This window comes from Stegostoma tigrinum, chromosome 18, assembly GCF_030684315.1.
Source record: "Stegostoma tigrinum isolate sSteTig4 chromosome 18, sSteTig4.hap1, whole genome shotgun sequence".
Taxonomy (NCBI): domain Eukaryota; kingdom Metazoa; phylum Chordata; class Chondrichthyes; order Orectolobiformes; family Stegostomatidae; genus Stegostoma; species Stegostoma tigrinum.
In genome coordinates this window covers 47,284,408-47,300,908 of record NC_081371.1, presented here as the reverse complement: position 1 = coordinate 47,300,908, position 16,501 = coordinate 47,284,408, and the positions used below count along the sequence as shown (strand labels likewise).

The following is a 16,501-nucleotide window of genomic DNA, read 5'->3' as shown; positions in this document are numbered from 1 at the left end:
GTATTTATCTCACAAGATGGTGACAAGCAACTTGGACTCCATTTAGCTGCCTCCTACATAATGGCACCGGCAGAGGTCTGAAGATTTCACTCTAGAACCCCATTTGAGAAGGGAACCAAGTGGCAGGACTCAACAAGGTAGAATCAGCAGAAGGACCTCAGAACTGGTCAGTAAAAAGAGGGAGCGAGCATGTCAATGGAACTGGAGCACTTCTAACAATATGGTGTAGCAAACTTTGTCTGAACTGGTCCCTTATGAATCGGCACTTTTGATAAACTGGCAAAAATTACTTAACTCAAATACCGCAAAGTTTATTCTTTCCGATTATTACAGGCTTGTTCATTTATTTACCTCAACGTTTTAAACTACTGCCCGCAAGAAATATCAACAGTTGATTCCATTTTGAGTCAGTTTCTCCTCAAATTCCACCATCTTCCATGACATCTGAGAAGTCATTTGAACGTGTGCGTAAGCGGCTCTCTGTTTTATTTTAAGGCAAAGTTGCTTTATTATTTAAGTGATTTACACTGTCAGTAACATATAACAGTGATGTGTACATGCCCTGTATTATATTTCTATGACTTAGTGTATGTTTTTTACATTGTTTATATGGACCTCTTGATTACCCAGAATATTTGATCAATCAGCGCATTCCTGCTTCCATTGGTGCCGGTTAATAAAACGTTTGTGGTAATTACCCTTCACAGTGGGTGATTTATAGGAGCAATCATACAGTCATACAACACGGAAACAGACCCTTTGGTCCAACGGGTCCATGCTGACCATGTTCCCAACTAAACTAGTCCCACTTGCCTGTGTTTGGCCCATATCCCCGCCAAAGCTTTCCTATTCATCTACTTATCCAAATGTCTTTTAAACATTGTAACTGTACCTGCATTCACCACTTCCTCTGGAAGTCCATTCCACATGCTGTATGTAAAAAAAGTTGCCCCTCATGTCCTTTTTAAAATGTTCTCCTCTCATCTCAAAAATAGTTTTGCTTGAGTTGGGAAATGTCGTGAAACCAGAATTAGAGACAACGCGAGAATTGAGATGTTGAATAGAAGGAAGTCTAATAGAAGAAAGGACTATTGACTTTATAGTAAGGCAGGAGATGTTTGACATAAATCACGGTGAAGGTGGAAAACATTTATATAAATTGGCTTCAAAGAATTAACAATGTTAAAACAAAATGATTTTAATTTGGCCAACAATAAATAGGAGCTACCTGTACATAAAATGGTAAATAATTACGTAAAATAATTAGGCAGTCAATTAATAAATGAGAAGGATGGCAGGACAGGAGATGTAGCACAGTTACAGCATGTGTGTGGAGCTCCAGGATGCCAATGTGACTCAAGTTAAACATATCTCTGACAAGTGTTTGCAGTGAGAGTAACTTCAGCTCAGAGTTTATGAGCTGGTGGCCAAGCTGCAGGCACTGTGGCATGTGGGGACAGTTACCTGAATGGCTTGTACCAGGAGACAGTCATGCTCCTTACAATTGGGTCTTCTAAAACAGTCTGTAGTGAGGGACAGGTCAAGTGAGCATGACTGCAAGTGAGGAAGATAAGGGAACCCTGGCAGAGAAGAATCAGCTTTTGCAATTGTCCAACAGACTTCAGGTTCTCTCAGCTTGTCTGGATGAGACTTTGGTCTGCAGAGTGAAAGAATTACTTGACTATGACACTATGATGCACGAAAGCATTCAAGTGAAGGCAGCATAAAGGAATATAGTGGTAGTATAATGAGGGGGATTAAAACCAGACTTTGTAGCAAAGATCTAGAAGGTGGTGTTGTTTGTCCAGTCCTAAGGTTAAGGACATCTGCTCAGGGCTGGAGATGAGCTTGTATTGGGATGTGGAAAATCCAAATAGCATGAACAATGTAGATGCCAAGGACATAGATAAAACAAGCAAAAAAGATGTGCACAGTCAGCATAAGGAGCTGGGCATCAAACTACAAGGTGATAATCTCTAGATTATTATCTGAGGCATGAAGCACAGGGAAAATCATATTACAGAGATGACGGAATAGCTCAAAGACTGGTGTGGGAGAAATGGGTTCCTGTTCACGAATGATAGTACCAGTACTGTGGAAAGTGGAATCTGTACTGTTTTTCACCTGAACTGTGCTGGGACCAGCTCCTGAGTAGAGAAAGAGAGAAGATTTTAATCTAATTCATGGTAACCAGGGAGAAAATTTGGAAAAATGTGGCAAGAGCAGAGACAAGACAGGAGACAATGGTATTAAGGCTGAAAATAATAAACAGACTGTGACAGTAAGTGATAGAGATTGTATAACTAAGAGTAAGTCAGCAGATAAGACTAGCATTAACAAAAATAATACTGATATAAAACATAAGGCTCTGTATCTGAATGCCAGAAGTATTCAGAAGAAAACAGATGAACTGAGAATGCAAATAGAAATAAGTTAAATACAATTTGACAGGCATTACAGAGATACAGCCACAGGGTCACATAGATTGGGACCTGAATGTTGGAAGGTATTGAGCATTTAGGAAGGAAAAGAAAATAGGAAACGATGGAGGTTAACAAATGATGGTACAAGCACAATAGAGAGGGTTGACCAGGGTGGTTAGGATGAGAAACAATGAAACCAAGAAATCACTTATGAGGGCTGTGCCAATCCCCTAACACTAGCCACATACTAGAATGAAGCATGACAAAGAAATAGCAAGAGGTTGTCAGAAAGGTGAAGCAATAGCTACAGGGGATTACATACATACACTGTCAGATGAATAAGAATAGTCTAGGAGTTCATGAAACGTTTACCAGAAATTCATCCCCAGGAACTGATCAAATGTATCCCAGGATATTGTGGGAGGCTAGGGAAGAAATTGCAGGGCACCTAGTGGAGAAATTTTATTATTTCCAGCCATGGGTGAGGTGCCAGAAGACTGGAGAGAGTCGAATGTTGCGCCATTATTTAAGAAAGGCTGCAAGGAAAAGCCAAGGAACTACAGACCAGTGAACGTAATGTTAGTGACGAGGAGCTTGTTGGAGGCGATTCCCAGAGAAAGGATCTAATTGTAATTGGAAAGCCAAGGACTAATTTGGGACTAATTTATAAGTTTGATTAGGTTCATTTGACGAAGTGACAAAGAAGATAGATGAAGGCAGGGTGTTGGACGCTGTCTTTAGCAAAGCCTTCATCAAGGTTCTGCACAGTAGACTGGTTAGTAAGGTTAGACTCTATGGGATCCAGGGAGAGCTAGCCAATTGGTTACAAAATTGGCTTTATGGTCGGAGAGAGTAAGTGGAGGTAAAGGTTTGTTGTTTACACTGAAGGCCTGTGATCAGCAGTGTGCCACAAGGACCACTGCTGGGTCCACAGATGTTTGTCATCTACGTAAACAATTTGGATGAGAACATAGGAGTCATGGCTAGTAATTTTGTAGATGACACCAAAATTGGTGGTATAGTTGACAGTGAAGAAGGTTGTCTAAGAGTATAATGGGATTTTGATCATCTGGGCCAGTGGACCAAGGAAAGATAGACCAAGTTTAATTTAGATAAATGTGAGGTGTTGCATTTTGGTATGACAAACCGGAGCCCTGGGGAGTGCTGATGAGTAGAGAAACCTAGGTGTGCAGATACATAGTTTCTTGAAAATAGCATCACAGGTAAACAGGGTGGCGAAGAAGGCATTTGGCATGTTTGTCTTCATTGGTCAGAGCATTGAGTATAGGAGTTGGGACATTATGCTGCAGTTGTACAAGACAATGGTAAGGCAACACTTGAAGTACTGCATGCAGTTCTGGTCTCCCTGCTATAGGAAGGATGTTATTAAACTGGAAAGGGTGCGAAAAATATTTACCAGGATGTTACTGAGACTGAAAGGTTTGAGTTATAAGGAGGGACCGAGTAGGCAGGGATTTTTCTCCCTAGAGCATAGGAGGCTGAGAGGTGGCCTTATAGGGGTTTATAAAACATAAGGGCCATAGATAAAGTGAACAGCAAGGTTCTTTGCTCCTGGGTAGGGGAGTCCAAAACTAGAGGCCACAGGTTTAAGGTGAGAGTGGAAAAATTTAAAGGGAACTGAAGGACAATGTTTTCACACAGAAGATTTGACATAAGCTGCAAGAGGAAATGGTAGAGGTGGGTACAATTACAACATTTAAGACATTTTGACAGGTACATGGACAGGAAAGGTTTACGGGGTTATAGGCTAAATGTGGACAAGTGGGATTAGTTCTATTTGGAAAACCTGATTGGCATGGGTGAATTGGACTGAAGGACCTGTTTCAGTGCTATATGACTCTCACAGCAAACAGCGTTGCTGACCAGACAATGAACTACAATAGAACAGCTATTGTGCAAAACAGGATTCAATTAATTAATGGCCTTGCAATGAAGGTGACTCTCAGTCATGGTGATTACAATATGACTGAATATTTACGTTTATTTGAGAGAGTGAAAACAGGGTCTGCGACTAGTAGTTTCAACTTAAATAAAGGCAATTGTGAGGACACGAAAACAGAACTGGCTAAAATGAATTGGCAAGAGATAATGGGAGCTGCAGATGCTGGAGAATCCGAGACAGCAAGGTGTAGAGCTGGATGAACACAGCAGGCCCAGCAGCATCAGAGGAGCAGGAAGGCTGATGTCTCGGGCCTAGACCCTTCTTCAGAAAAAATCAGCCCTGAAACATCAGCCTTCCTGCTCCTCTGATGCTGCTTGGCTTGCTGTGTTCATCCAGCTCTACACCTTGTTATCTCTAATCACTGAGCCACCATGTCACACCAGTGATATTAAGAATTTCTATTGATATTTTTTAAAGATGGGCAATTGTTAACAAAGTGAGCATTGGTCCAATGGAAAATAAGTCTGGAGAATAAACAAACAATGGAAAACAAGTACATGGCTATTGAATTGAATAGATATTTTATATTGAAGTTCACTGCAGTGGATAAAAGTAAAATCCCAAAAAAAGCTGTAAATAGGAAATGGAAAGGAGAAAAAAATTCAATAAAATTATAGTCATTTTGGGGTAATAGAACATAGAACATAGAACAGTACAGCACAGAACAGGCCCTTCAGCCCACGATGTTGTGCCGACCAATGATCCTCATGTATGCACCCTCAAATTTCTGTGACCATATGCATGTCCAGCAGTCTCTTAAATGTCCCCATTAACCTTGCTTCCACAACTGCCGCTGGCAACGCATTCCATGCTCTCACAACTCTCTGTGTAAAGAACCCGCCTCTGACATCCCCTCTATATTTTCCTCCAACCAACTTAAAACTATGACCCCTCGTGTTAGCCTTTTCTGCCCTGGGAAATAGTCTCTGGCTATCAACTCTATCTATGCCTCTCATTATCTTGTATATCTCAATTTGGTCCCCTCTCCTCCTCCTTTTCTCCAATGAAAAGAGTCCGAGCTCAGTCAACCTCTCTTCATAAGATAAGCCCTCCAGTCCAGGCAGTATCCTGGTAAACGTCCTCTGAACCCTCTCCAAAGCATCCACATCTTTCCTATAATAGGGCGACCAGAACTGGATGCAGTATTCCAAGTGCGGTCTAACCAAAGTTTTATAGAGCTGCAACAAGATCTCACGACTCTTAAACTCAATCCCCCTGTTACTGAAAGCCAACACACCATATGCTTTCTTAACAACCCTGTCCACTTGGGTGGCCATTTTAAGGGATCTATGTATCTGCACACCAAGATCCCTCTGTTCCTCCACACTGCCAAGAATCCTATCTTTAATCCGGTACTCAGCTTTCAAATTCGACCTTCCAAAATGCATCACCTCGCATTTATCCAGGTTGAACTCCATCTGCCACCTCTCAGCCCATCTCTGCATCCTGTCAATGTCCCGCTGCAGCCTACAATAACCTGTCAACGACACCTCCAACCTTCGTGTCGTGTAGATTGTTATTAATTACGATAACATCTAAAACATACCACACTGTTAATAAATGGCACTACTTTTTCAATTATATTTTCAGTGATGTTTTTAACTGATAATATGAATAAAACATTTAATTCTCCAACTACAAAAGTGTGAGTTCTGAATATGTCTCAATGTCATGTAACCTTATAGCAAAAAAAAATTAATTGATCAGTTTGGATTCAGATCAAGAGGCCATACACTAACAACAACAGACAGGTCCCTATGGGTCAGATAGGCTTAAAACCAAAATATAAACCTATTCAGTTTCTGGAACTGAATGCCAATAAGAGAACATCAAATAATATGGCAAAACTATTAGTTGACACATGGAAGTTAGGCATCATCATGTATATTGCAACCCAGGTCATTGTAACATTTTGGCATCCTGATGAAAATAGGATTCCCTGCCGGCTCTCTGTATCTTCTATTATTTACTCCATGACACACATTGTGGTTAGGATATTTTTTAGTGTCTGTTAAATTCACTGAAATAAAAAGAACATGCAATGTCACTCAATGTGTGTGATTTGGGACAGTATCAGTGCGGAGTCAATAATGTCATGAACTATTACAATAAGATGGAGAACAACTTAATTGAAACAGAAGTTGCTGGAAAAGCCCAGCAGATCCGGCAGCATCCGTGAAGAAAAAAGTCACAGCCAACGCCTCGGGTCTGGTGACACTTCCACAGAAACGTTAACTCTGATCCTTTCCTCACAGATGCTGCCAGACCCGCTGAGCCCCTCCAGCAACCTCCGCTTTTGTTCCTGATGTCTTGCATCCACAGTTATTTTGTTTTTAAACAACTTAATCAATCTTATTTAACACTATTTCAGGCAATTGCATATCCTGGTTGTTTATAATGTGTAAGCAAGCATACCAACTCCATAATCTGGATATTTCTTACAAAAAATAATGGAAATATCAGGGCAGTCAACACAACATTATTTTCATTACCAAGAAAATTCTTAATTCTATGAAACTGCCTGTCTTTGTCTGTGCCTAAACACTGTTAAAATACTTTGTCATCTTTGAATCAACTTTGCTAACATCCTCCCAAGATCCTGCTCATGATTCATCCCAGTCCGATTTTAACTTTAGTGAGTTAAAAATCAAGCACACAACAAATGATTCCTGCACTTCATCCAAGATCCTTCAAAAATTAATTTCAGTATTCTTGTACACATTCACATACTATTCACTTTACCTAACATCCTCCTCACTCTATAACCAATGTTTAGCCTCCACTCTTCCAACTCTGATGTACTGTTTTCCATACTTTCCTCTGTCCTGAAATTTAATAATTCACTACATTGCTTTACATTCCTTTTCACTCCTCCATATTCACCATGCTCTTACACTGAAAGATGACCTCATATTCAGCATTTTCAACCCTGTTACAACTCCTGTTCAATCCCCTGTTCCCTGGGTTGTTACACTCTACTAAATATACTAGGTAAATACAATTTGGAACCTAGTCAAGAAATTTTGATTGCAGATACCTGCAGAAAGTCATAGTTGTATGTTATAGGTGAGAGGTACAGGTTGGAAACATATAAAATAATCAGAGGGTTAGACAGGTGGATAAGGAGAGCCTTTTTCCGAGGATGGTGACGGCGAGCACGAGGGGGCATAGCTTTAAATTGAGGGGTGAAAGATATAGGACAGATGTCAGAGGTAGTTTCTTTACTCAGAGAGTAGTAAGAGAATGGAACGCTTTGCCTGCAACAGTAGTAGATTCGCCAACTTTAGGGACATTTAAGTCGTCATTGGATAAGCATATGGACGTACATGGAATAGTGTAGGTTAGATGGGCTTGAGATTGGTATGACAGGTCGGCACAACATCGAGGGCCGAAGGGCCTGTACTGTGCTGTAATGTTCTATCTATAAAGTACTTGAGGGGTTTGCAGATTCATATGCTAAATAGTAGAAACCACAAGTGCAGATGTTTTGTACACTATTATTCCACTGGAGAATTTGTAGTGGTGGCAGTTGTGTTTCTGGCACAAATTATATTTCACTTATACACATGAAATAAATTAGATATATTTGTTAAACTGATAGTTTATTTATGGGCAAATCTTCCATAACCAGGTAGGAATGAAGCAATTTTAGAATTATTCAGAATTGGTAGTATTCTAACAATTTTACTGGGGCAGTTAATATAACAGCACTCAGAAGCTTTGGAAAGAATGTTGTTCTACTTTTTTGATGACCTAAGATTAGATTAGATTAGATTTCCTACAGTGTGGGAACAGGCCCTTCGGCCCAACAAGTCCACACCGCCACTTGAAGCATCCCACCCAGACCCATCCCCCTATAACCCACACACCCCTGAACACTACAGGCAATTTAGCTTGGCCAATCCACCTAGCCTGCACATCTTTGGACTGTGGGAGGAAACTGGAGCACCTGGAGGAAACCCACGCAGACACGGGGAGAATATGCAAACTCCACACAGACAGTCACCCGAGGCTGGAATTGAACCTGGGTCCCTGGCGCTGTGAGGCTGCAGTGCTAACCACTGAGCCACCATGCCGCCCGCAACTAAGTAAGTTGAGGCATGGATCGGTGTCCTGAATCAGCTGGTCACCACTGTAATTTGCCTCCAATTCCTTGGGATAACAGAGGAAAAATATTTATTGTGGGTTTCTGAAATTTGATCACTATTCGGTGCCTTCGGCAAGAATGGGACAATCTCTGGAGGAAGGAATTTAGCTTGGCTGTAGTATTGCTCATGGTATATACTATGTTGATTCTCATTGACCTCCAAAAACAGTGTCAATTTATACAAGGTGCCCAACAGAGGAATTTTTCAGCTTGCAACACTAATTTCTAGCAGTCTGAGCTTTAAACACAAGGATATGTTCTGCTCTCTTTTTAGTACTGCTGTCTCACTACCTCAACATGTTGGTGTGTCTCAAATCCATGTTAAATTTAATTAATTCTGCATTAATTCTCCAATCAGATTTTCACCCCTATCATGGAGTGGTGACTTTTATCAAAGTCAAAAAATACATTCTATGCAGCTGTGATAAACATATGTATGTACAGATCCCTATCCTCTTGACTTGTCTACAGCCTTTATGACAGTTAACTACAATACCCTCTTTCAATGTGTCTTCACTATCATCCTTGTGAGTGGGCCTTCAGTCTTCTCATACAGTCTTGTCCAATCATAACCATAAGTTTACCCACTTTGGTTTCTCTTTCAGCTTCTACAGCTACATCTGATGTTCCTCAAAGTCTACCTTGGTCCCCTTCTACGTTTCAAGTAAATGCTTCTGTCAGTAACACAACTGAAGTCATGGATACAGTAGATTGTCAAAGTCCTTTTTTCCAGGGCAGAAATGTCAATTACTAGGGCCATAGGTTTAAGGTAAAAAGGGTTGAGGTCAAAGAGGATGTGAAAGGCAGTTTTATTTTTACAGAGGGTGCTAATACCTAGAATGAGCTGTCAGACGCTGTGGTAGAAGCAGATACATTAACGATATTTAAGTCATCTTGATAAATACATGAATTGACGCTGTGGTAGAAGCAGATACATTAACAATATTTAAGTCATCTTGATAGATACATGAATTGGCAAGAAATAGAGAGATATGGACAGCTTAGAGGGAAAACGTTTTTAGTTTACAAAGGTGTTATGTGTTGGTGCAGTCTAGGTGGGCTGATGGGCCTGTTCCTGTGCTGCACTCTTCTCTGATAACAAAGTGTAGAGCTGGATGAACACAGCAGGCCAAGCAACACCTTAGGAGCAGAAAAGAAGATGTTTCAGGCCTAAGATGAAGGGTCTAAGCCCGAAGCGTCTATTTGTGCTTCGAAGATGCTGCTTGGCCTGCTGTGTTCATCCAGCTCTACACCTTGTTATCTCGGATTCTCCAGCATCTGCAGTTCCTATTATCTCTGGACTGTTCTTTGTTCAATGGTGCCGAGAAAATGGTTGCAGTTGCATGTTGACATAATCCAGGTTCTAATGGACTTCATCCTAGAGTCTTAAAAAAAATGGCTAGTGAGATAATTGATGCTTTTATTCTAATTTTCCTGAACTCTCTAGATTGAGGGAAGTTTCCACTTGTTTGGAGATTGGCAAATGTGACCCCTTTATACAAAAAAGGAAGGAGACAGAAATCAGGAAACCACAGGCCAGTTAGCTTAAGATCTGTCATTGAGAAGATGCGAGAAGCTATTTTCTAAAAAAAGCTATAAGCAGGAAATTTAGCAATATTCAAGATAATAGGCAGGGTCAATATGGTTTTGAGAATAAATCATTTTAACCAATTCATTGGGATTCTTTGAGGAAGTATTGTATAAGGGAGAACTAATGGATATATTATATATATCCATTATAATATATTATTTATTCATTATAATATTTTCAGATATTATTAATATCCAGATTTCTGGAATGCATTCCATTAGATGAAACATCAAAGGCTATTTTTTATTCTATTGGGGGTTGTGAGAATTGCTGGCTGGCCAACACTTACTGCCCATCCCTCGTTGCCCTTGAGAAGGTGGTGATGAGCTGCCGTCTTGAACTGTTGCAGTTCACCTGCTGTGGGTAGACCCACAATGCCGTTAGGGAGGGAATTCCAGGATTTTAATCCAGAAACAGTGAAGGGACAGCAACATATTTCCAAGTCAGGATGGTGAGTGCCTTAGAGGGGGAAAAAAATAAATGCTCATGGTACGGGGGTAACATTTGGGCATGGATAGGACATTTGAAACAGAGAGTAGGCAAAAGTAGGTCTTTCTTTGGTTGGCAACATGTAATAAGTGGCATACCATAAGGATCAGTGCTGAGACCTCTATTTTTCACAAAGTCACTTTGAAATGATTTAGACGAAGGCACTAAGGGAGTATGGTTACTAAATTCGCTACGAATGATGCAAAGATAGATAGATAGAAAGGTATCAGTGATAATGGGAACTGCAGATGCTGGAGAATCCAAGATAATAAAATGTGAGGCTGGATGAACACAGCAGGCCAAGCAGCATCTCAGGAGCACAAAAGCTGATGTTTCGGGCCTAGACCCTTCATCAGAGAGGGGCATGGGGAGAGGGAACTGGAATAAATAGGGAGAGAGGGGGAGGCGGACCGAAGATGGAGAGTAAAGAAGATAGGTGGAGAGGAGAGTATAGGTGGGGAGTTAGGGAGGGGATAGGTCAGTCCAGGGAAGACGGACAGGTCAAGGAGGTGGGATGAGGTTAGTAGGTAGGAGATGGAGGTGCGGCTTGGGGTGGGAGGAAGGGATGGGTGAGAGGAAGAACAGGTTAGGGAGGCAGAGACAGGCTGGGCTGGTTTTGGGATGCAGTGGGTGGAGGGGAAGAGCTGGGCTGGTTGTGTGGTGCAGTGGGGGGAGGGGACGAACTGGGTTGGTTTTGGGATGCGGTGGGGGAAGGGGAGATTTTGAAGCTGGTGAAGTCCACATTGATACCATTGGGCTGCAGGGTTCCCAAGCGGAATATGAGTTGCTGTTCCTGCAACCTTCGGGTGGCATCATTGTGGCACTGCAGGAGGCCCATGATGGACATGTCGTCTAAAGAATGGGAGGGGGAGTGGAAATGGTTTGCGACTGGGAGGTGCAGTTGTTTATTGCGAACCGAGCGGAGGTGTTCTGCAAAGCGGTCCCCAAGCCTCCGCTTGGTTTCCCCAATGTAGAGGGAGCCACACCGGGTACAGTGGATGCAGTATACCACATTGGCAGATGTGCAGTTGAACCTCTGCTTAATGTGGAATGCCATCTTGGGGCCTGGGATAGGGGTGAGGGAGGAGGTGTGGGGGCAAGTGTAGCATTTCCTGCACTTGCAGGGGAAGGTGCCGGGTGTGGTGGGGTTGGAGGGCAGTGTGGAGCGAACAAGGGAGTCACGGAGAGAGTGGTCTCTCCGGAAAGCAGACAGGGGAGGGGATGGAAAAATGTCTTGGGTGGTGGGGTCGGATTGTAGATGGCGGAAGTGTCGGAGGATGATGCGTTGTATCCGGAGGTTGGTGGGGTGGTGTGTGAGAACGAGGGGGATCCTCTTTGGGCGGTTGTGTTGGGGGCGGGGTGTGAGGGATGTGTTGCGGGAAATGCGGGAGACGCGGTCAAGGGCGTTCTCGACCACTGTGGGGGGAAAGTTGCGGTCCTTGAAGAACTTGGACATCTGGGATGTGCAGGAGTGGAATGTCTCATCGTGGGAGCAGATGCGGCGGAGGCGGAGGAATTGGGAATAGGGGATGGAATTTTTGCAGGAGGGTGGGTGGGAGGAGGTGTATTCTAGGTAGCTGTGGGAGTTGGTGGGCTTGAAATGGACATCAGTTACAAGCTGGTTGCCTGAGATGGAGACTGAGAGATCCAGGAAGGTGAGGGATGTGCTAGAGATGGCCCAGGTGAACTTGAGGTTGGGGTGGAAGGTGTTGGTGAAGTGGATGAACTGTTCAAGCTCCTCTGGGGAGCAAGAGGCGGCGCTGATACAGTCATCAATGTAACGGAGGAAGAGGTGGGGTTTGGGGCCTGTGTAGGTGCGGAAGAGGGACTGTTCCACGTAACCTACAAAGAGGCAGGCATAGCTGGGGCCCATGCGGGTGCCCATGGCCACCCCCTTAGTCTGTAGGAAGTGGGAGGAATCGAAAGAGAAGTTGTTGAGGGTAAGGACGAGTTCGGCTAGGCAGATGAGGGTGTCAGTGGAGGGGGACTGGTCGGGCCTGCGGGACAGGAAGAAGCGGAGGGCCTTGAGGCCATCTGCATGCGGAATGCAGGTGTATAGGGACTGGACGTCCATTGTGAAAATGAAGTGTTGGGGGCCAGGGAATTGGAAGTCCTGGAGGAGGTGGAGGGCGTGGGTGGTGTCAGGGACGTAGGTAGGGAGTTCCTGGACCAAAGGGGAGAAAATGGAGTCCAGATAGGTGGAGATGAGTTCGGTGGGCAGGAGCAGGCTGAGACGATGGGTCGACCAGGGCAGGCAGGTTTGTGGATTTTGGGAAGGAGATAGAAACGGGCCGTGTGGGGTTGGGGAACAATGAGGTTGGAGGCTGTGGGTGGGAGGTCCCCTGAGGTGATGAGGTCATGAATGGTGTTGGAGATGATGGTTTGCTGCTCGGGTGTAGGGTCATGATCGAGGTGGGCGGTAGGAGGTGGTGTCGGAGAGTTGGCGTCTGGCCTCGGCGATGTAGTGGTCAGTGCGCCATACTACCACTGCGCCACCCTTGTCTGCGGGTTTGATGGTGAGGTTGGGGTTGGAGCGGAGGGCTGCCCGTTCTGCGGGGGAGAGGTTGGAGTGGGTGAGAGGGGTGGAGAGGTTGAGGCGGTTAATGTCTCGAGGGCAGTTAGAGATAAAGAGGTCGAGGGAAGGTAGGAGGCCTGGGGGTGGTGTCCAGGAGGAGGACTTGTGTTGGAAGCGGGTGAAGGGGTCAGTGGAGGGAGGGTTAGGTTCCCGGTTGAAGAAGTAGGCATGGAGGCAAAGACAGCGGAAAAACTGTTCCATGTCCAATCGTGACTGGTATTCGTTGATGTTTGGTTGTAGGGGGACAAAGGTGAGCCCCTTACCAACCGCAGGAAATGCTACACTTGCCCCCACACCTCCTCCCTCACCCCTATCCCAGGCCCCAAGATGACTTTCCACATTAAGCAGAGGTTCACCTGCACATCTGCCAATGTGGTATACTGCATCCACTGTACCCGGTGTGGCTTCCTCTACATTGGGGAAACCAAGCGGAGGCTTGGGGACCGCTTTGCAGAACACCTCCGCTCAGTTCGCAACAAACAACTGCACCTCCCAGTCGCAAACCATTTCCACTCCCCCTCCCATTCTTTAGACGACATGTCCATCATGGGCCTCCTGCAGTGCCACAATGATGCCACCCGAAGGTTGCAGGAACAGCAACTCATATTCCGCTTGGGAACCCTGCAGCCCAATGGTATCAATGTGGACTTCACCAGCTTCAAAATCTCCCCTTCCCCCACCGCATCCCAAAACAAGCCCAGTTCGTCCCCTCCCCCCACTGCACCACACAACCAGCCCAGCTCTTCCCCTCCATCCACTGCATCCCAAAACCAGTCCAACCTGTCTCTGCCTCCCTAACCTGTTCTTCCTCTCACCCATCCCTTCCTCCCACCCCAAGCCGCACCTCCATCTCCTACCTACTAACCTCATCCTTGACCTGTCCGTCTTCCCTGGACTGACCTATCCCCTCCCTACCTCCGCACCTATCTTCTTTTCTCTCATCTTCGGTCCGCGTCCCCCTCTCTCTCTATTTATTCCAGAACCCTCACCCCATCCCCCTCTCTGATGAAGGGTCTAGGCCCGAAACGTCAGCTTTTGTGCTCCTGAGATGCTGCTGGGCCTGCTGTGTTCATCCAGCCTCACATTTTATTATCTTAGATAGAAAGGTATGTTGTGTTAAGGACATAAGGAGGATACAAATCGATATAATAGATATAAAATGAACAATACTCTCACACACGCTCATCTCGCAACCTGTCACACATTTAATCTTGACGCACAGGTGCTTCACATATACACACTCTAACACACACTCACCTCACACTCTCTAACATACACTAAGAAACTTACACACTAACAGATAGTCTTACTCACTCACAAAATCATTCACAATCACTGACTGACACTCTTACATGTTCATGCATTCACACTCAAAAACACTCATATTCCCACACTCATGAATGCAAGTACATTCACTCTCATGCACACTCTTGCACTCACTCAAACACATTCATGCTCATACACAGGAACACACAATTACATGCACACAATCACACAAGCATACACTCTCTCTTTCTCAAACACCACTTGCATCCTCTCACACTCACAGTTCACATCTCTCATAGACTAACACAGGCTCTCACTCACACAGATATTCTCATAGAATAGAATACCTAGAGTGCGGAAACAGGCCCTTCAGCCCAACAAGTCCACACCGACCCTCAAAACATCCCACCCAGACCCATCGCCCTACAACCCACCTCATCTACACCTCCCCGAACATTGCAGGCAATTTAGTGTGGCCAATCCACCTAGCCTGCACATCTTTGGACTGTGGGAGAAAACCCACCCAGACACGGGGAGAATGTACAAACTCCACGCAGACAGTCGCCCGAGGCCAGAATTGAACCTGGGTCCCTGGCGCTGTGAGGTGGCAGTGCCAACCACTGGGCCACCGTGCTGCCCAAACTCATGCTCACAAACTCACACGTTCTCACTTACACATTCTCACATACACTCACACACTCATCTAATACCTTCACCCTCACACACACACCCTTACTCAGTCACTTCACAAACTCATGTCTCACACTCACATTTACAAACACTCACGTACACACTCTCACACCTACATTTACAGTCTCTCACGTTCTCACACATACAAATACACAAACACACATACTGACAGTCGTTTTCTCACACTCTCATTTCACATTAATCCACACCTCTCTCACACCCATACATGCAAACACACATTCATTCACATACTTGTGCACTCTCTCACTTTCACTCAAACACATTCACACATACACACTTTCACTTGCACACTCATACATACACAATCTAAAAACACACTAACACTCACAATCATGTGCACTCTCTCACACACATACACTCTCACTCACTCTCACACTCTCTTGCAAACAGTCTCAAACCTCACAGTCTCTCACACACACCCATGGTCACTCAGAATTACAGACTCACACTTACTCAAATATGCACATGCACTCAGACACACTCTCTCATGCACACACACATGCTTACACACTGTCTTATGCGATCACACACTAACACAGACTCACTCTTTCACTCATTCATACTCACGAATGTACACTCACAAAGTGAGCCAGCACACTCACTCTCACACACTCACAGAGCCTCACAGTGACATACAATGGCAGTATCTCAATCAAAAAAGCTCTCAAATGCACAATCCTACACACAAACACACGCACATACCGACTCTCAAGCATGCACCTTTACGCAATTGTACAATCACACACATGCACAATGTAATATACACACACACACACACACACACACTCATTTACACTCTCACATGCACTCACTCACACTCTCAAACTCACATACAATTAGTCACTCACACTCTTACACGCAAACGCACTCTCACTCTCATACATGCAAAGGCACGCAAACTCATTCTCACACTTGCACAATCTCTAACACAGTTATACACACTCACACCCTCTTATTTACACACTCACACTCATCACAATCTAACAGCCACTCCCACACTCTCTCACACTTCATCATTTCAAAGTCTCTCGCACACCTTCTCAAACACACGCACTCTCACAATCACACACACAGATAAACACACATACAAACTCTTACTGTCACTACACAGTTCATGGCAGGACCCTGAACAGCACTGAAGTACAGAAGAAACTTGGGGGTTCAAGTCTATAGCTCCCTGAAAGTGGCTATGCAAGTAAATAGGGTGGTAAAGAAAATGTATGGCACGCTGGTCGGGCAATTGAGTACAAGAGTCAGGATGTCGTGTTGCAGCTTTATACAGTTTTGGTTAGGCCACATCTAGTGTATTATGTTCAATTCTAGTTGCCACATTACA

General features: G+C 44.3%; 1 protein-coding gene across 6 annotated transcripts in view; it reads right to left on the bottom strand.

The window, feature by feature from the left end:
• Positions 1-16,501, bottom strand: part of LOC125460724 (EF-hand calcium-binding domain-containing protein 4B) — a 129,335-nt gene that overhangs the window by 73,555 nt on the left and 39,279 nt on the right. The window contains exon 1 of one of the 6 annotated variants that reach the window (XM_048548502.2): positions 352-480. The exons of the other annotated variants lie outside the window; for them this stretch is intronic. The gene's annotated coding sequence lies outside the window, so the exon portion shown is untranslated. Of the gene's footprint in view, positions 1-351; positions 481-16,501 lie in introns of those variants that run through there. 6 annotated transcript variants of the gene reach the window in all.